We start from the raw sequence: 21951 nt of genomic DNA on the forward strand, positions 1-21951 counted from the left end.
CTTATTTTCCTTCATCTTGAGATGATTATTGATTTCCTTTGCAATTTTGTCTTTGATACACAGATTAAGAGTATTTTTGTTTAATTTCCATATATCTGTAAATTTTCCAGTTCTCTACCTGTAATTGATTTTCAGCTTCATTCCATTATGGTCAGTGAAATACTTTGTACACAATTTCAGTTGTTTTAAATTTACCGAGACTTGTTTTGTGACCAGACAGGTGGTCTCTGCTAGAGAACGAGACATGTGCATTTGAGAACAATGTATATCCTGCTGTTCTGTGATACAATCAGTGTTCTGTATGTGTCTGTTAGGTCCAGTTCATTTATCATGTTCTTCAAGCTCTCTGTTTCCTTATTTATTTTCTGCCCCATGGACTTTGAGGCACTGTGGTTATGTACATAAATATTTATGATTCTCATTTCTTCTTGATAGATTTCCCCCTTTTTAAATATATAATAGAGTTCCTCTTTGTCTCCTATAGCAGTTTTGCATTTAAAGTCTACCTTGACTAATATTAGTATAGCTACTTCAGCTATTTTTTGGTTACTATTTGCATGGAGTATCTTTTTCCATCCTTTCACTTTGAATCTATTTGCATCATTGAATCTAGAAACAGGATCTTTTTGTCAATCCTCTGAAGCTGCGGTTTCCTTGCCTGCATAGCAGATGATGCCCTTCAGCAAACTGTTCCCCATGGCCCTAAGGAGGCACTGTGTCTTTAAACTTCCATCACCTCTGCCCCTTTTGAGGGTGGGATTGAAATTCGGCCACTGCCATTCTGTCCAGTGCGGACTGAAATAACAACTCAGAGCTAGGACCCAGCAATCTGAATTTGCCAAACAAAAGCTATGATCAGTGCTTGGCATCCCTGCCACCCATGTTTTTGGGAAAGAGAATTTCCATGTCCTTCTTTGTCCACAGCAGCCAACCAGGGACCAGACCCCAAGGAGGCCAACCTCAAGAGTGGGAGATGGTCTCTGACAGCTGCTGTGGAACTAACTATTGACTGTTATTTACCATGGTTTCTCAGCCTCTCAGTCTTCTCTGGATGCTGTACAGTGCTTCTTGAACCCTGGAGTCCCAGAACAGTTGTTTCACATAGTTCTTGCCTGTCCACTAGCTGTTCTGGAGGAAGAGTGAGTCCTGGAGCTTCCTACTTCACCATCTTCTCCAGAATCCCTCATCTCTTCTCACTTAAACTCTTACCTTTGGCATATTCATCCATTTGTATGTCTTTACATGTCATCCATATGCCAGTACTTACCAAGTTTGTAGCTCTGGCTGTGGTTCTAAGCTCCAGTCCCATGCTGTCCCCTGCCTTAGTATTAACATCATCACCCACACTTCTCACATCCCCATCTTCTAGGTGAAGCTAGCTTCCTCTGTTAACCTTTTCTGGTTTTAGCTCCTCCATCTCAAGTTGCTTATGCCCATCATATGGGAATCATCATTTTTTTTCCCTTACCCCTATACGTCCTGCCTCACTAGATCCATTTCAGTTCTGTATCTGAAATATAAATTGAATGTGTCCTCTTTTCTCTGTTCCCAGTGCCAACCATCCTAGCTCAAACCATCCATATCACACCTCTAGACTGCAAAAGCGTCCTTTCTGGTTTCCCTCTTCCATCTTGTCACTCTACCGCCCTACCCCTCAATTCCTCATCTAGCAAGCAAACAGATCTTCATATAATCTAAATCAGATTATGTCTCTCCCTGTCTTCCCCTCTTTGCCTTTAGATGGTTCATTCTCTAGGCACACCAATTGTATTTTCTTTTCCAGGCCTTCCTGAACCCTTTTCCATCTCAGCACTTTTCATATCCTCTCTCTGACCTTCAATGCTCTTTTCCCTACACTATATTTCCTATTTTTGTTAAATCCTTAGACGAGTCTCTGATGCCCCAATCTAGTGTAATATTTAATATTATATTTTCTCTCACAGTGTTTTGGTTTGATATAGCTGCTGGAATGCAATATACCAGAAATGGGTTGGATTTTTCAGTGGTGTTTTGTTTTTGTTTTTGTTTTTGTTTTTGTTTTTTGGCATAGGCAGGCTCTGGTAATCGAACCCGGGTCTCCAGCATGACAGGTGAGAACTCGACCACTAACCACCATTGCCCGCCCTCAATGAGATTTTATTAGGTTTACAAACATACTGTTCTAAGGCCTTGAAGCTGTCCAGATTAGGCATCAAGTGTTAAATACCTTTTCTGAAGAAAACTTCTGGCATCTGGGGTTCTTCTGTCACATGGAAGGCATGTGGAGATGTTTGCTGGCCCTTCTCTCCTGGTTCTGGTTTCAGTTGCTGTCTCCACAATGTCTCTTGGCATTTGTTTCTCTCTTAGCTTCTCCTGAGTTGTTTTCTTTCTTTTATCCTCTCATAAAGGACTCCAGCAAGGCGATTAAGACCAGTCTTGAATGGGCTGGGTCACATCTCCATGGAAACAACATAATCAAAATGTCCCACCCAACAATAGGTCTGCCCCCACAGGGATGTATTGGGAGAACATGGCCTTTTATGGGTACATACTAGCTTCAAACCAGCACATACACTCTCTGTCTTTCTATTTCTCTTTTCTAGTGGACTGTAAGCTCCATGAGGACAAAAAAGCATGTGTGTTTTCATCACTTTTCCTCACTTCTTTTAATCTATTGTGGTTACACAATAGATGCTTCGTATTTGCTGCTTGAATGAATGATTTTCTTTTATTGAAATTAACTTTTTGTAGACTTTCTCAGAGAAATATTTGTTCTTTTTTCAGAGAACATCTTGGCCAGAAGTGGTGTGATAACAATCCTATTTTAATGTCTACCACATCTTTAAAATAGCACTCGGGCGGGCCACAGTGGCTCAGTAGGCAAGAATGCTTGCCTGCCATGCCAGTGGACCTGGGTTCGATTCCCAGTGCCTGCCCATGTAAAAAAAAAAAATTAAAATAGCACGCAAGCTCATAGCAGCTCATAGCATAGTTAATGGAGTTCAGGTTATATTGTTTCCACAGATGTGTAGTAAAACTGCCTAGCAAAAGAATGCTCCCCAATTCTTATTGAATATGTGGAATTATATTGTTTTTCCTCTCAGTTAAAAATATTTTACAAATTTTCTGCTTTTTGGAGCTCTCTGGTAACCCATGATTATCAAAGCCTTATCAGTATACTTTAAAGGATGTCTCCTAAAAGTACAAAAAAATGGCATTTTTTCCTGTTTTTTCGAGCTAAGTAGGAAAGGCTCAGAGAGAAAAATAAAATTATTTTACATTAAATTTTGGCTCTTGAAATTCAAGCAAAATGCTGGAAAATAATTTAAAACCAGAGTTGTTCTAGCAAGATTTCCCATCCTTCCCCCAAAAGAGTTTTCCTTTGTCATAAATAAATTGTGGATGCAAATGGCTATATCAAAAAAAGTTTCGAAAACATAGGCAAGTTATTAGAAAATATTTGCTACACGTATTAAAATTCTATTAGTTAGCTTTCTTTTTAATTCAACATTTTCTAGTAGAGAATCTAGCAAATTTCTTATACTTAATCTATTTGGAAATGTTCAGAAAATATTTCAGTGTGTCATTTCTAAGAATATTGGTGGTATTTATTGAAGACCAACAGTAATATTAAAACTGCCCAAAACACATATCCTGCTATGGTGATGGGCACTAAAATGTCACCAGGTTATATTGTATAATTTATCATCCTAAAGGAAAAATTTAGATTAATCAGTAACTAAAATATAACAAAAGATACTTATTAACTAAGTAAATTATTAAGTGCAAGAAGGATGTCATAACAGTTTTGGCACATGGGAACAAAGTATGGAAGAACTACTATAATCTTCGGAAAGAAGAATATGAAATTCATATTTGACCAGAAAATGACAATAGATCCCATACTCGACTTAGGTATAGATTGCGTTGGTAAAGGCAGCTCACAAGTCTTAGTTGATATACCAGGAGATGTATAGGTTAACCCAGAGTTCTGAAGATGAACACTCTAAATAACAAATTAAAATTTTCTGTACAGTTTAGACTACGCATATGAAGGATTTGGAATGGATACAAAATTCTTAAAATTGAATTATACTCTCCTGGGGCTGGTATTTGTAAGGAATTTCATGTACATATTCAGACATGTATACTTGCATAACTGCTTATAGAAATATCCTTGATTTCTAAATGTCTAACAGACTTAAACATACAGGATTTCCCATATGTGGAAGAAAAGTGATTCCACCTACTCTCCATGCCTTTGCACTTCATGCTGCCAGCCTTACATTTATTTGACTTCCAGAATTTAAGTATAACACAGTGCTGTAAATCCGAAGTTCATGTTTCACCTACTGGCATAAAGTGACTAAATCATCACGTTCATGCTGAAAAAGGTAAATCCTTTTCAGTTTGCTACAGAATAGGCATGGCATTTACTCTAATTCTATCCTTCTGAGTTAGATTGACGACAAAATGATGTATTTCTATGTTATGAAAGATGAGGAAGGAGAGAATACAGCAAAGTTGAATAGTTTGGTGAAGAACACATAACAAGCTGAAAGTAGAATCTGGGTCTCACTGGAATCCTGCTCTGGTCAAGGTTTCATCTTATTGAATACTCACAGCATTGTGAAGTGAGATAAATGCATCTCACTACATGCATGCTTGGTGAATTATTCTCAATAGATAGCTCTTTTTTTAAATTTTTGTATTTTGAGATTTTTCTATTTCAATTCAATTCTGGCATATTTTTTAATCTTTATTTTACAGATTTGAGCTGGAATGGGAATTGAAGAGTTAATAATTTTTTTAGCATTTTTCCGCACACATTCTTATATTGATCTTAAACTGAAATCAGATGTGTTCACAGGGGGCCCCTTGTTTTGTGCAGTACCACAAATTAGTTGTCTATTAGCGGCAGTTCGTTAAAAATTAATTTTTAAATGAACTTTAGATGTACTCTAGATTTTTTTAAAGGCTGTAGTTAGAGAGTGCACACATGCAAAATATTTTCTTTAGTTACTAGTTGTGATAATAGCTAATATTTGTTGAGTTCTTACTCTGTTTATTATTAGGTATTTTTATTTTAATACTCAAAGCAACTTTATAAGGTAGATAATATTAGTATCCCATTTTATGGATAAGGGAATTGATGCATAGAGAAATTCAGCAACTTGCTAGAAGGTGGTGAACCCAGTATTGAAACCCAAATATTCTAGCTCCAAAAGCCATACTTTTAACTGTATGCTACCTCCAAGAAGCCTTTTATTACTATTATTTTTTACTTTTTTTTTTACATTTAATACTAGTATTTTTACATTTAATACTATGATCTTATTAAGTAACTTTGCCCTTGACATAATTTTGATCCACCTTAGATTAGAGCTCATTACGAATCTGATACTATTTAGCAATTATACACTTTAAACTTTGTGTAAATTATTGAAAAACTTCTGTTTCCAACTTATTCACTATTTAATTTAAAAATAGTTCATAAAAGTTGCTGAAATTAAAATTAAAGCATAGTCTGTAGAAATGGAAGAAACTAGAAATGATGTTTCTTGGCCTTCTAAATTCTGTATGTACCAGTTAGTCTGGTTACAGTTCTCTAAATATACAGCATCTCCTATTTTCCAAATATACTAATCCTTATAAAAATTCCATAGTATTGTATCCTAAATGTCTAAGTTTGATATTTTTAATAGGTTTGAATTTTATCTTCTATTAGTAGTAGTGGAAATAAGCTGTTCTTAAATGGTTTTAGCCAGATCTTACAAAGTAAACAATTATAGGCAGATTTTTCAATGAAACCTAAAGGATAAGTTTTCCATTTTACTTATCACTGGCCAGAAATAAGTGGAAGAGGAAAAAATTAAGACCAATGAAGAACTAAATATAATTTTTAATGCTGGCTACTAGTCTTACAGCTTCCTTGGTCTTTCCTCTGTTTAATGACCAACAGTTGTGTTGTTCTTCTAACTTTAAAAAAACAAACAGAAGCTTTCCTGAGGATTTATTCCAATTAGGAGTATGGTTATTGTAAATGTATGTACATTTTTATACAGATAATATTTATGTAGACCTAAAAATGTTTGTTACTTTTAAATTCATGCTTGTCATACCTCACAATGATACTCTTTTTTTTTTCCTGTCTGCATTGACTTTCAAGTAGCACATACTGAAAGTCAATAGCAAGTTGATGTCCCTATTATTGTGACAGTAGAAGTATTAAGAATTATAATATATGATCTCTAGATCCTGGCATACACTGATTCTGGCATTGGAAATCTGAGCAGAGATAATGGTTTGTGTCTGGTGAAGGTGGGTTCACCTTTTAGTATTCATGTAATATCCTTCAGTTCTGAACTTTTAAACATAGCAATGAAAATGTATACAATGATATTTAAGGGTCTTTCTCTAAAAAATGTAGAAAATCAAAGAAGGGTTCACATTAATCTAAAATCAATGAATGAAAAGCTGCATAATTAGGTAAATTTACTTCTATGTTTAGTGAGAAAAGCATGTTTGGGTTTTACTTCTCATAGTTTAGCTTATTGTACAATAGTCTGTAAATTCTTTGTACTGCCCTTAACGATCAAGTAAAGAGCATTATTATAGATTAAATACCCATCAGTAAAATCCTATGTGCAATCGTCCTTTCTGTTGTTATTTTATTTATACTGTTTTCTTGTTGAGCATGACAGTATGTTACTGTAGTAGGCAAGCTATTGAAACAATGTGTTGTGAGAGTCTAAAGGAAAGAAAAGGGCTTCATTAGTTTTTTAATATTCCTTCTCAAGAGTCACTGCACTTGATTTCTGTGCCTGAATCTAAGCAGGAAATGTAAGAAGCATGTCTACCAAATTTTGTGTATCACGTGGTGTGACTGTCGTAAGAGTTTGTGGTATTTCCTGATATCAAAAGTATTCAGAGGGCGGGCCACGGTGGCTCAGCAGGCAAGAATGCTTGCCTGCCATGCCCAAGGACCCGGGTTCGATTCCCTGTGCCTGCCCATGTGAAAAAAAAAAAGTATTCAGAGAAATTTTATTTTACCTTCACTGTCTGATTTTCTAATCCCTCCCTTCCTTTTTTGAAAATAATAATTTTGATAATAATCTGTTTACCCGTGAATCTGTATACATTAATTACTTAGAGTTCCACTGAAAGATGATCTTCTACTTAAGCCAGAATCCCAGTATAAATAAACTAAGAAGCACTGATTACAAAATTGGTAACCAGGATTTGCACTGAGCAGAGCACTTCTGTCTCCTGTCTTTTTTTTTTTTTAATACCATCACCACCACACCTTTTTTATTGTGGTAACATATATATAACATAAAATTTGCCATTTAACATTTTATGGGTACAATTTAGTGGCATTGCTTTTACACTGTTGTACTATCATAACCACCTTCCCTTACTAAAACTTTTTCATCACCCCAAAGAGAAACTCGGTACCCATTAAGCAGTAACTGCCCATCTCCCATCCCCCCACCACAGTCCTGCAATCTCTATTTTACTTTTTTTTTTAACTTTTTTTATATTGTATAATATAACATATATACAAAGCAAAGAAGGAAAAAAGCAATCATTTTCAGAGAGGTCTTCAACAAGTAGTTACAGGACAGATCCCAGAATTTGTCACGTGCTACCATATGATCCTCTCAGAACTTTCCTTCTAGCTGCTCCAGAATATAGGAGGCTAGAAGGAATAAATATTTTTTTATCATCACAATCCATTTTTATTTCTTTTTTGTGAAAAATAACGTATATATGAAAAAGCAATAAATTTCAAAGCACAGTACAATAATTAGTTGTAGAACAGATTTCAGCATTTGGTATGAGTTACAATTCCACAGTTTTAGGTTTCTCAAGGGTAAGCTTCAAGATCAACGGCTTGGCCTATAGATTTGGGTGTCCCTAATGTTTGAAACAGTATCAGGGGATTCCCTGATGGCAAAGTTTAGTAGTTCCATATTCTTTCTCCCATCCCTCAAGGGACTTTGCCAATGCTTTTTTTTTTTTCTGCCAATACTTTTTGATGACCTGCTTAGTATATTCTAGGATGTATCCAGGCATTACATTAAGCTATGTAGGATTAAAGGCCCTCATTCTTATTCTAGGCTCCTTGTGTTTTAGTTGTTTAAATGAGCTATCCAGACAGGTTAAGTTAGATTATATGGTACATAAAATTTAGGTTCCAGACAAAATAAACCTTTCTTCCTTTGGTCTCAAAGAGTAGGTACAGTTCTAAAATACAGACAATGTCTTCCTTACCCCTGTATTCTGAATTACCTTAATCCTGAACCAATTGGCTTCATTCTTATCTCTTAATACCAGATTATAGATATATGAAACAGCCTCTCAAATTCCGGGAGTACTAATTACTGCTCTGGACTAAATGTGTCTGCTGTAAGAGCTTACAATCTAGGCCCCTGTGACTCTTTTCTTTAAAAGAGACCAAATCAATCTGGTTTTAATATACAAAGTCATTTACAGTCAAAATGGTGGTCATTTTGTTCTTTTGTGAGAATGCTATCCCAAACAGCAAATTGACCTCTCCAGATTATTGTTTTATTAATTAATGTGTATTTCTATTCTTACATTTGATTGGGTTGACACATGACATAAGTCACTGCTTTTATGTATTGGGTGAATGTGCATATGTATTTGAATCAGCATTCTTTAGCTTCTGCAGTCAAAAAGGATTAATAAGTACTCTTCTCAGAGGGTAAAGTGGTCTTATTCGTCAACAGTTACATGTATATGACATGCCTCCTCATAATCAAAACCATAAACTCTCTTTCCCAGTACATGTGGTGTGTGGGTTTTTTAAATGTATGTATTATTTTTTGTATTATCAGGTTTTTTTTAATGTGGCTCTGTAGGTAGAATTATCTGATTTTGTATATTTAGACAAGCTTTCCCTTTGTGTAATCAAATGACATTTCTTCTATGATCTATGCATACGTAGATATGGTATTTATTTCCCTACCTGTTTATATGTATTATACAAATCTTTATCTGAGGAGAGATCAGTTTTCATTCTATTATTTTTAGATATATTATCATCTCATTAAAATATCTTTTTGATGTCTCCTATTTTAGCTTTGAATTTTAATTTACTGGGTTTGTTTTAAACAAACCATGGCATTGAAAAATTACTTTTATCTGAAACTAGTCATCTTTTTTGTTTAGTGTATAGTTCTACTGAAAAACATAACATGCTCATGAGATTTTATCATGCATTAATTATTATACTTTTGCCAAATATACAGTTTTTTCCCCTAAAAGTGATTGCTTTCTAGGTGCCATTTTATTTTTCTAACATTTTTTCCATGGCAAATATCACTATCCCTATTGTCAATGCAGACAGATGCACACATAATTGTGTTCAGAATTGGGCAAGTTATAGATGATAGGAGTAGGGCAAGACCAAAGCTCCAATCTTACCTTGAGATTGAGAGAAACTTTGTATAAATATATACTACCAATGAATATAATCTTCCTTTTGACAATCAAATATAAACATCTGAGTGTCACTGTCTCCTTTGAAAGCATTCATTGGTTTGGTTTAAGATTTTTAGCAAAATCCCCTCTGGACTAAGCCTTTTCTTTGTTTAAATTGATAGGTATACATATATCTAAAAGTTCTTCTTTTAAATTATAAAATGAATTATAAAATGTACTGGGATTCACATTCTCTTTAATGTGAGTGAATATAGTGAAAATCATGGTCGTGTAATAAAATAAAATTTGGATTTGAGCATCAGACAGGTTAGTCTGATGAAGTCAGACCATAAATGGAACAGGCAAAAGGGTGATCTCGGGTAGATTTCACTGCCTGAAGTGACTATTAAAATGTGATTTGAGAATAGACATTTGGTGAACTAGTGGGTTGTTCCAAGCTTAGGGAGCGGCAGGAAAGAAGATACAGACAAAAGCGGGCAAGAGAGACAAAGGGTTCCTTTAGGAATAAAGAATGGGGAATGGGACAGGGGGTGGGAAGAGATGAAATCAGACATTCGAATTGGCAAAGAGTTGTGGAGCCATAGAAAACAGCTGTAATTTAAATGTTGAGAGAGCCAACACTGAAGAAGAGGTGTGTTGAACATATCCCCCTAAAAAAAACAAGGCTGACAATTGAGTATGTTTCATTGTTTAACAAGAAAGACAGCGAATGAACAGAGCAGAAAAATGAAGTGGTTGTCAAATGGGTGACCGATAATTTATCATCCAAACTAGAATTCTTTAGAGAGTGAAAGGGGGCAGTATTTAATAGTTAATCTGGAACAGGATGCTTAATCTGGGACTTTCCTGGGCAAATCAGGACATATGGTTGTACTGTTGTTATTAAAGAACTATTTGGAGTTCATTAATAGATCAGAAAGATAGGAAAAAGTAAAATCTTGAGTTTTGAAAGTGATGCATCAGAATATTACTTTAAAAAAAAAACTGTATTGAGGTGGGCCACGGTGGCTCAGCAGGCAGGGTTCTTGCCTGCCATGCTGGAGACCTGGGTTCAATTCCCGGTTCCCACCATGTAAAAAAAAAAAAAAAACATATTGAACTTGATGATTGTACTTAAAGTGATAACATAAGTGAATATCCTTGGTCTTAGGAAATATATATGGAAGTATTAAGTGTCCAAGGAGCATGATATATACAAGCTATTCTCATGTTTAGAAAATAGATAAATGTATGCACAGTTAAATGAATACAAGGATCAGTAGGTCAGTGGATCAATGGATGGATAGATAAAATGACATGGCAAATGAGCAAAATGCTAAAAGTTGGTGGATCTAGGTATCTGGATAAGGGTTGTAGGTTGGATTTCTTGTATGGGCTTTGTGTTATTTTCACACCTGTCCTGTAAGTTTGAAATTACCTTATAATTAAAAGTTAAAAAAAAATAACTGTAAATAGGTAAGTGTCATTCTGGTTAGGACTAGTGAGAACAATCATTGAGGTTGATTTACAGATGTTTGTGTTTTCATGGCAGTGTGGCATGGGTCTTAGGCATTGAGTCAGGCTGCTTGGGCCTGAATTCCACTTCTGCCACCAAGAAGCTGGTGATTTCTAGTAAGATGGGGATGATACTGAAACCTGTCTTATCTGTGTTATGGTCAGATTTGAATGAAATGATGTATGTAAAATACTTAGCACAATGATTACTATACACTAAGCACCCAAATGTCCCTATTATTTTTCCTTCTATTGCTGCACCAACTACTACTGTTTATTTATTGGTGGTTCACATGTTTTCATTTAAACATAAATACTTTAAACCTTCTGACACTGCTAGTAACCTTATGCCATTAATTTTTTTTTGGGGGGGGGGCGGGGTGGTGCATGGTCCAGGAATTGAACCGGGTCTCCTGCATGGAAGGTGAACATTCTACTACTGAACCACCCAGTTATATTATGTATATATATATAAAATAGATACTATTTATATTATATATAATAGATATTATTTATATTATATATAGCATTATATAATATATATCATTATATTTTAATGATATTTCAATAATTAAGAAAATTAGTTTGAAAAACTTATTTTCCATCCCCATTTAATATAACTCGTTACAACTTCTGCCTATCTAGGCCAGTTCTCACTTTTCAAAAGTAGGCAGGTTTCTACATCATATTGAATTATTGAATACATTAACTCTTATTTTGCATTTAGGTTTTAAGGATGTTTTTAGTAGCATTGTAGTTTTCAATTCTAATTCCTATTCTGTAGCAGATTCTATTGTCATTGTAAATGATGGCTGAAGAGTAAACATTTAATTTTTTGTTCAACTAACAGAAAGTGAGGTCCTAGATGAAATTTACTTTTGTTCCAGATGGGGGTAGGAACTTGGCAAATAAAAATAAAAATAATGATGTGCTATGGACCTTTTAAGCTTTAAATTATCATTTAAAGGAATTCATGGAATTATCAGTAATTCAGCCTGAGCAGACTCTTCTTTGCCTGTTGCAATTATTGTTTCTTTTTCTTAGAATACTCTTTCCCCAGATATTTGCATGGGTCACACCCTCACTTTCTTCAAGTTTTTGTTTAAATGTCACTTCTTCACCTTCTCTGGCTACCCCTCCCAAACCAGAGCCTCTACAGCACTTCCCGTTTTTTCCTAAGCTATATGTTTGTAACTTCATAAATGATGCTTATTTTAGAGGTACTGTGATAATTCTCCATGCCTCTGAGATATATATACACACATACTTGTACATATAACTATAACTCTAACCATTTGATGGAATAAAGATTTGTACTTATTTAATACCTTAGTACTACAAACCTTAGAGAATAAAGCATTCTTTTACAGTAAGTCTGCTTGTAGAGGGGGTAATGGAAATAGCTAATATTCTTAATTTGAAGTAAGTTGGTGATAGTGGCTAAGGAGGAAATGGTAGTACCTTTTAAAGTATTGCCCTCTGGAGAAAAGGTAACCTCTCCTCCCCCAACTAAAGATGTGTTTTTCAACATAAGCAACACTTCCCATTGTTGGTTGTGGAGATTCAAGAACCCTAGTGTGCCTTCCTGGTGGAGAGAGAGGAACTGCCTAGTCTTAATCATATCCCAAAGCATTTCCAAGTTATTTCTATTTCTGAGTTTAGTTCAATTAAAGAGATATTTTTGAGAAACTATTAAATGCACAGGCACTGTACTAGGCACGAGGGAGATAGAAATGAGTTATCATATCTCAAGAACTTCATAGTTTAACAAGGGAGATTATACAGGTACATCTAACTAAGAAATGTGATAAATGTTTCTTTAAGCTGGATTTTGAAGGGTGAGTAGAAATTTGCCAGACAGAGAATGGTAGGGAAGGCCATTATAGGCCAAAGGCATGGGTATGTTTCTTGAAAAGATGAGTAGCTTAGTTGTGTAGCATGTGGAATAAAGTGAGGAGTGGTAGGACATGAATCTATAAAGGTAGAACTGCTTTGTGATTTTTTTTCTAATGGTGCCACAATATCATGTGAAAAAATAGAAAGCACATAGTATACTGATTTCTGCAATGAAGATTACCAAGTTTTAAAAGACCAACTGGCATTTATAATAAAGTACAACAAGAAACAAACATTCAAATAAAATACAGTGGTACAGAATACGTAACTAGTGGACTTATTTAAGGGAATGAAATTTCCACACAAATGAAAGTAAATGTGTATTTAGTATTTTGTTTGAGGGATCAGGGTGAAATTTTAAATCCTGTAGTTTTTAGTCATGGAAAAAAATTCAACAATCACAACTTCAAATAAGGTAAAATATGAGATGAAAAATCTTTGGCTATTTCCCCCATACTCCTTAAGTTTCTATATAAAATTTCTAAAACGTGGGGTTTTTTGCACATAAATGCTTAAAACTCACCATTTGCTTTGAGCCAAGATGGAATATCAGGAATTTGAAGTAGTACCATCCACCTAAAATAACAGCAGTAACATCAAGCCGACAACATGTACGAAACAGTGATTTTCAAGACGCCAGACATCAGGTAACAGTAGAAACTAATTCCTGAGAGATAGGAAAGTAGTGAGTTGAGCCCTATGAATACCCCAGCCTACTGTTTTGAGAGAGTTTCCATACCACTGATCTTGGGGTGTGAGTGGACAGGGGAGGCTCACGCAGAGTATCACAGACATCCTGAGTTGAAGAAATAGAGCTGAGAGTCCAAGAGACAATGGCAGTGAAGAAGAGTTTCACAGATTCCAGGAATCTGCAGGAGATTCTCCTCAAGTATTACTCAAGCAGAGTAATGATCAGCACATGCATATAAGGAAACAACCTGAGGCTGTGAAAAGGATCATCTGGGAGAATTAGAAGGAGTAATATCTGGTACTCAGACAGGGGTGGGGATAATGCTTGCTTCTACGAGCCATACATGAAAGCCTCATCATTTATAGGCTTTGGATAAAAGTACTCAGAAAGCTGTTGCCTCAGTAGCAGGGAATAATTGACTCTAGAACAAACATTTCTCATTCCTGCCTAAAAATATCTTAAAAATCAGACCCAAAAAGAATAAAACTTTTCTCTGACTAACTTAAATGCATCCCAGAACAAAGCTCATGAAGATTATAGGAACATAAAACTTTCCAGCACCTAACAAGGTAATTCATAGTGTCTGCACCAAATCAAATTAGCAGGATGCATTGGCTCATAAAGAGGAAAAATTATCATTCAATCAAAAGTGAACCAGAATTAGCGCAGTTATTAGACTTAGACATCAAGGACATTAAACCAGTTATAACTTATTCCATATGTTCAAAGAGTTACATAGAGACATGAAAGATTTTTAAAAGACCCAGTCAGACTTTAGATGAAAACTGTTTATCTGTGATGAAAGATAGACTGGATGGAATTAATGACAGATTAGATGTTACATAAGAAAATATAGTGAACTTGAAGCCATAGCAATGTAGACTAACTAGAATGAAGCATATAGAGAAGAAAAATTGAAAGAAAAAAAGGGTACATCTGTAAGTTCTGGGACAAATTCAGATGACCTAATATATATATTAGAGTTCCTGAAGTAAAAAAGAAAGGAGGAGTGGGAACAGAAGAAATATTTGAAGAAATAATGACCACAAAATTTTCAAATGTGATGAAAATTATAAAGCCACAGATCCAAGAAGCTCAGGCAACCCAAGCACAAGAAACCAAGAAAACTACACCAAGGGAGCTCATAATCAGGATAAATAGAAAATCTATAGAAGAAGCCAGAGATAGAATCCACTTTATTTACAGAGGAGCAGAGGTAAGGATGGCTGCAGATTTCTCATCAGAGGCAATGCAGTACATCTTTAAAGTACTGAAAGATAACCAAAAACTGTCAACCTAGAATTCTATACTCAGTAAAAATATGTTGCAAAATCAACACAAACCAAAGACTGTTTTAAACATACAAAAGCTGAAAAAATTCACTGCACTCAACCTTTATTATGAAAAATATTAAAAGAAGTCCTTCTGGCTAAAGAAAAATGACTCCATATGCAAATCTAGATCTACAAAATTTATGAAGAACCTTGGAAATGGTAGCTATATCAGTAAATACAGTTTGTTTTTGTTATTATTCAAGTCTCTTTAAAAGATAAATTACTAATTAAACAAAAGTAATAAAAATGTATAATGGCATAGAGAAAACTCACAGCAAAATGTTAAACTCAACTATATCAGTAACACTGGTCAAATGAAAATGGAAGTGGTTATGTTAATATCAAAGTGATTTCAAAGCATAGAATAATTACTAGGAATAAAGAAGGCCATTTCATAATGATAATGGAGTCAATTCATCAAGATGACATTACAGTCTAAATGTGTGTGTGCCTAATAACAGAGCTTCCAAATATATGAAGCAAAAAAAAACTGAGAAAGCTACAAGGAGAAATAAGCAAATCCACAATAATAATTAGAAATTTCAACATGTTCCCCTCAATAACTGATAGAAGCAGGCCGAAAATAAGCAGAGTTATAAAAGACTTTAACGATTCTGTTAACCAGTTTGGCTAATTAACATTTAAAGAACATTGCAACCCTCACACACAAATACATATTCTCAAGTGCACACAGAATATTAGCCAATAAAGACCATGTTCTATGCCATTAAACAAGTCTTGATATATTTAAAAGGACCCAAGTCATACAAAGCATGTTCTTTGACCACAATAGATTGTAACAGAAATCAATAAAAGAAAGTGTCTGGAAATCCTCAAATACTTGGAAATTAAATAACATTTCATAGATCAAAGAAGAAATCAGAAGGGAAATTAAGAAGTGTTTTGGGCTGAATGAAAGTCAAAATACAGCAAATCAAAATTTGTGAGATGCCACTAAAGCAATATTTAGAGAGAGGTTTATATCCTGAATGATTTGTGTTGGAGAAGAAGGATTTCAAATCAATGACCTCAGCTTCCACCTGAAGAAACTAGAAAAAGAAGAAATTAAACTCAAAATAAAGAGAAGAAATCCAAATAATTTTTAAATCCAATTAATAAGAGCACATTTCAATGATATAGGAAACAGAAATGCAGCAGAGTAAATCAATAAAACCAATCAATGCTCATGCTCTGAGATCAGCAAAATTGTAAACTTATAGCAAAGAATGTATGTTGAGTAATTTTAGACTGTACCTGGACATATGAATGTTAGGTTGTAGAGACTCTGGTACTGTTTTAAACCAAATAGTTTTTCCCTGATAGAACAGGGAATAACATACTCCTTTTACTGGGGAATCGGTGATTAAGTTGAAATACAGTGTTGGGAATTGAATCGTGTCACCCGCCAAAGGCACGCTGAGGCCCCGGCCTCTGACCCTGTGGGTGTGGACCCACGTGTAATTGAGGCCTTTGCGGTTACTGCTGGGTGAGGTGTGCCCAAACTGAGTGAGGGCGGGCCTTCATCCGACTGCCTAAAGTCCTTATAAACAAAGGAAACTGAACAGAAGGAGAAGCCATTGAAAACAGCCAGAAGCTGGAATTAAACCGATCCTGGAAGAGAAAAGAGATAATGCCATGTACATTGCCATGCATAGAAGCCAAGGAATCCCAAAAATTGCTACCCAGCGTGAAAATACCGACTCTGGGGGGAAGCAAGCCTCTAGCCTCTGAAACTGAAAGCCGATCAATTCCTGTTTTTAAGCCAACCCATTATCTGGTATTTGTCTTCACAGCCAGGAAACTAAAACATACAGTTACATAAAAATCACAGATGTTAAATTGGCATATAAATATATTACTGTGCTATCTCAAAACCATGGTGTACCAGTGAAACCCACTTTTTGCTTCATCTTAACTTCCACCCTTAACTTTTCTTTCCCGAGTATATCTTTTTCTTTTAAAGCAACCATCTAACCCCAACACAATTTTGACTCCAGATGCCTTGCTCTATTCCATGACGTGGCATTTCCAAATGATTCTCTAAAACTGGAAATTACGTGCTATCCACTTGCAATCTAGACTCAGCCCAGAGAGGTGCTATGTTTGGCTTGCACAATGTTTTCAAAAAGTTAGAATTTGTTTTTATCATATAACAAAAGTTGAAAGAGCTGGTAACCCAGAGCCCAGATTTTTCTATACCACTGTCTGGTAGCTTCTTTCTTAGACTTCCCTATTAAAGGTTTTCATATTAATTCTCATTAATTAGAAGTAGCTGCCACCAACTTCATCACCATGTATAAGGAAACTAAATCTCAGAAAATTAAGCTCCCAAATTCATATAGCCAGTAAGCGGAGGAGGAACTGGTATTTAAACACAAGTATGACTGAATAATCCTAAATTCCTTTCTTCATAATATCTAAAATAAAGTTATCTTTCATTTCAGTTAAAAATCATTAATATCCTTAACTTTTATATCTTAGATATTAATATTTATATTAGCAATTATATTGAATAGGTTGTTAAATTGTTTTTAGAATATAATGAAATTATTAAGCATTATATATAGCTATGTGTATAACCAGGTATCAAGTTTATTACATTATTTAAAGTGTGCAAATAACCATGGCATTCATTTCCAATTTTCCCTAAGTTCCTCAAGGCTGGATTTAAACTAGGCTACTTTCTTATTTCTGAAATACTCATATTTGTTATCTGTATTGTTCAAACAGGTTACCAGTCAGTAACTAAGAAATATGATCATTTACCACTGTTATTTAAAGACTTTATTTAATTTGATTCTTGTCAATTAAAATAACAATCACTACCAAAGAACAATGATAGGCATTTATGTCTGTAGTTTTCTGTTTTCAAAAGGAACACAGAATTTAAGTTTCACTTTGAATAAAAATTTTTCATAATTTAAATAACAATTTATATCTTTCTTTGAGAAACAAATCTCTCTTGCCCACAAAGATAGATTTGTGTATTTTATCTTACTAAATATTTACTTTTTGTCTGAACAGATTAGATTTTTAAATCCCAGACTGTTTATGTCTATTAAAATAGCATTCTTTATCAGACCAGAGCTGGTATTTTCAGTTTCCCCACAACACACTTCTTGACAAATAATTAAATACATCTCTTATACAAAAGCAAATTGGAATTAATAAATACTAACTTTAACTCTGGGTTAATGCACAGTTATAGGTCATGTGACTTACTCTATTAAAAGTAAGGAAAGTATTATCTATACCCAAAATGTCTTTTACCCAAAACTTTTTTCTTGCAGGAGGTGAGGACAATGGTGCTGGCAATAAGAGAGCATGTTTTATTATCTCTGTTGATTGAAGAATGAACAAAATACCAAAGCTGATAGGTACTGAGGAAATAGTAGGGACTTTGATGTCAGGCAGACCTGGGCAAGGTACTCTCCCTCAGCTTCCTTCACATAAAATAAGGATAGTAAGGCCTATCATCTAAATTACTCCTGTCAATTTTATAAGAGTCCAACCTCGTGCTGGGCAGTGACAGGTACTCTGTAGAGCAGCTTTGTCATTGTCATCTTCTTCCTCCTCCTCCTCCTCAGCAACAACAAAAATGATTTTACCATTTTTACTGACCCAAAGACATTATTGCAATTTTCCCTAAGTTCCTCAAGGCTGGATTTAAACTAGGCTACTATCTCATTTCTGAAATGGATCTTTGTGCTCCCTCTACTGGCTCTGCAGTTGCAGTTAATCCATTCCTGGGAGATTTGTTATATATTGTGGTGTGGTGACCATATATTCCAAGCCAAAGATCGTGATTTGTAAGCAAATGGTAGAATTACAGTAAGAGAAATTTAAGTGCTCAGTGCGTTAGACACTTTATGCTAGGTTACTGGAATTGGGCCCTGTCCAAGAAAAGTAAAGCACACTCAGTCTGAGCCCATTATGTCTATCCTGAGAATTGGTCAAGTATGCTTATCAGTTGTAGTTATAGGACAGTGAAAAAAAATCTGTATGTGACCCAATGATATCAGGCTTTAGATTTTAGATAATTTATGGCAAAAGTAGTTCAAAAATTGTACATGAAGACATTGAGATCATTATGGAATGGGAGGAGTTCTGAATCAGGAATTATAAGACCAAAATTGGTCTTTTACACTCCATGTGCGTTTGATCAAGTGTTGTTACCTTTTTAGTTCTTCCTCAGCACTCCAGTGAGGGAGATATATCTTTAAGATCCCAAATATAATATACTGCTTCCTTTTGCTGTGATGTAATGGGATCACTTTGTATAACAGATCTCCCAGGAATGGATTAACTGCAACTGTAGAGCCAGCAGAGGGAGCACAAAGCATGAATTTATATCTGGGTTATACGAAATTGCGGATTTTATGTGGTTAAACATTAACCACAGTTCTTAAAACAGGAGATTATTTCCTATCAGGTTTTGTTCAACTTGATTTGAGCTATAATTTTGTCTTAAAATGGGTAACATTTTTACTGCTACTGACAGAATTATACCTCTGTAATTACTGGTAATTATAATAAAAAGTTATGTTGTTAGAGGACACTTAATCAATTATCATTCATCAAGATCACCTTGGTATATGTTCTGTATTGTTAAATATATTTTAATTTTAAAACATTGTAATGTTATCACATCAGAAATGCTTGTAGTTGATATTATAATGACCTTGCTGTTTGCAGTTAACCCAGAATTGAAAGGGATCTGTGGCTTCAAATATTAAAGGTTTTAAAGTTTAGTGTAAGTGATACCTTGTTTTTCTTGCATTCTCAGGAATTGTGGAGTTCCACATCTTTTATGGATATCAAAACTATGTTTCATTAAAGCACTACCTTAAAAATGTTTTAAAGAAGAATTTTGGATAGAGACCTTGATATTGCGTACTTCCTCGAGTTTTTGCTTACAAGACCTTGCAAATATTTGAGTCTTTTTCTTGATAACTTCAGGTTCGTCAAAATGAACATGCATCATTCTACAAAACAGTAATAGAATTCTGAGTTTACTTCTATTTTGATGTGAAGACTCCTTTCTCTTTTTGGGTACCATACTCTTACTATTTCCCCTTCTCTGTAGTCCCATCTTTCCTTCATGCCTTCTTTCTTTCTTTTTAATCATTCAGAAGTTTTAGCTGAGGAAGCTATTAAATGAGCTTATTGAGAATTATGTTAAGTCAAATTAATAAAACTTTGAATAAAGGTCCAAGGAGTTAAATTCATATCTTCCCTTTGGACATTGATAACTACTTCATGCGTGGAAATCTCTCTCTCTTTGCTCGTGCTTTGAGTCTTTGTAGTAGATGATAAAGGAGGCTGGTTCTATATTTCAGAGTGAGTTATTACTGTAGACGTGGGTTTCCTGTGATGTTACTAGAAATATATATTTTGTTTCTTGGGTTTTCTAAAAAGGTATTTCTAAACTTTAATTCAAGGGACATTTTATCCACCAGTGATCATTCAGTAGATATTTTTTTAAAAAACAAAGGGGATAGGAAGATGACCAGCCAGCTGGCATCATTGGTGTATAAAGGAGGCCTTGCAGAAAGTTGAAAATAAAAAGAGAAGAATGGATATCTGTGACCTTGAAATTGTGTTCATAAAAGAAACGGAATAAATATGCAAGCAGAAGATAAAGGAAGCTATATTAAAAATGTGTAGAGCAACTAAAGTTGAAAGGAAGTTGAAATAAATGGTTACGGTTTTCACAGATCAAAGCTTTTTTTTAGTTGGAGAAATTATATGTTTACAAAACAATCATGCATAAAATACAGGATTCCCATAAAACACCCCACCACCAACACCTTGCATTGGTAGGGAGGATTTATTACAATAAATGCTACCATTTTAAAAAATAGTTGCATTTTTTTAAACAACAGTTACCTTTGTTACAATTGGTGAAAGATTATTAACATAATTCGATCTATCATCCATTACTGACATTTGGTGTATTTTTCCCATTTACCACCTTTTATTACCACCCTGTATTAGTGTCATACATTTGTTATAATTCACGAAAGAATCTTCTTATACTTGGTCTTATGTTTTATCTTTTAGTTTTTATTCTTGTAATATATACAAACTAAAGAGTCCCCTTTTAACAGCATTTACCTATGTATTTCAGTACTGTCAATTATGTGCTGCCATTAGCTCTATCCATTTGCAAACTGTTACCATCACCCTAAATAGAAATTCTGTACAAGTTAAGCATCAACTCCCTGTTCTGTAACCCCAGTCTACTTCCTGGTAACTTATATCCTAGATCCAAACACTATGAGTTTGCTTACTATAATTAGTTCATAACAGTGAAATCATGCAATATTTCTCCTTTTGTATCTGGCTTATTTCACACAACGTAATATCTTCACGGTTCATCCATGTTGTCACATGCTTCAGGACTTCATTCCTTTTTATGGCAGAATAATACTCCATTGTAGGGATATCCACTTTTTTGTTTATCCACTCATTGGTTGATGGACACTTGAGTTGCTCCATCTTTTGGCCGTTGTGAATAATGCCCCTATGAACATTGGTGTGCAAATATCTGTTCAAGTCCCTGCTTTTAGTTTTTCTGGATATATACCTAGGAGCAGGATTGCCAGATCATATGGTAATTTTATACATAGCTTCCTAAGGAACTGCCAAACTGTCTTCCACAGTAACTGCACCATTTTACATTCCCACCAGCAATGAATAAATGTTCCTTTTTCTCTATATCCTCTCCAACACTTGTGGTTTTCTGTTTGTTTAATAGCCACCATTCTAGTAGGTGTAAAATGATATTTCATTTTAGTTTTGATTTGCATTTCCCTAATAGCTAGTGTTGTTGAACATCTTTTCGTGAGCTTTTTAGCCATTTGTAAATCCTCTATGGAGAAATTCATACTGAACTCTTTTCCACATTTTTAAATTGGGGTGTTTGTCTTTTTATTGTTGAGTTGTAGGATTTCTCTATATATTTTGGATATTAAGCCCTACCTGATATGTGGTTTCCAAATATTTTCTGCCATTACATAATTTGTCTTTTCACTTTCTTGAAAAAGTTCTTTGAGACACGGCAATTTTTCATTTTGAAGAGGT

General features: G+C 34.6%; 1 protein-coding gene and 1 long non-coding RNA gene across 6 annotated transcripts in view; one reads left to right on the forward strand and one right to left on the reverse strand.

Moving 5' to 3' along the window:
• The window catches only part of LOC143662094 (uncharacterized), a 40049-nt gene extending 37646 nt beyond the window's left edge, over nt 1-2403 (reverse strand). The window contains exon 1 of the long non-coding RNA XR_013165138.1: nt 2207-2403. This is a non-coding gene — a long non-coding RNA (uncharacterized LOC143662094). The remainder of the gene's footprint in view (nt 1-2206) is intronic.
• Nucleotides 1-21951, forward strand: part of DYM (dymeclin) — a 603069-nt gene that overhangs the window by 387641 nt on the left and 193477 nt on the right. The window lies entirely within an intron of this gene.

The sequence above is a fragment of the Tamandua tetradactyla genome, chromosome 18 (assembly GCF_023851605.1).
Source record: "Tamandua tetradactyla isolate mTamTet1 chromosome 18, mTamTet1.pri, whole genome shotgun sequence".
In the NCBI taxonomy this organism is placed as follows: domain Eukaryota; kingdom Metazoa; phylum Chordata; class Mammalia; order Pilosa; family Myrmecophagidae; genus Tamandua; species Tamandua tetradactyla.